General features: G+C 55.5%; 1 protein-coding gene across 1 annotated transcript in view; it reads right to left on the reverse strand.

The window, feature by feature from the left end:
• Positions 1-209, reverse strand: part of B4GALT3 (UDP-Gal:betaGlcNAc beta 1,4- galactosyltransferase, polypeptide 3) — a 12,879-nt gene that overhangs the window by 6,074 nt on the left and 6,596 nt on the right. The gene's annotated exons all lie outside the window — the stretch shown is intronic.

The following is a 209-nucleotide window of genomic DNA, read 5'->3' on the forward strand; positions in this document are numbered from 1 at the left end:
CAGGCTCCCGCACAGCTTGCGTTTGCCTGCTGTCGGCTCCCTGCTACATAAGTGACCCTTCTGCCTCGTGCTGCGGAGACGGGATCCTGGGATCATAGAATCATAGAATGGTTTGGTTTGGAAGGGGCCTTAAAGATCATCTAGTTCCAACCCCCCTGCCATGGGCAGGGACACCTTGCACTAGACCAGGTTGCTCAAAGCCACATCCA

This window comes from Eurypyga helias, unplaced genomic scaffold, assembly GCF_000690775.1.
Source record: "Eurypyga helias isolate BGI_N326 unplaced genomic scaffold, ASM69077v1 scaffold10519, whole genome shotgun sequence".
Classification (NCBI taxonomy): domain Eukaryota; kingdom Metazoa; phylum Chordata; class Aves; order Eurypygiformes; family Eurypygidae; genus Eurypyga; species Eurypyga helias.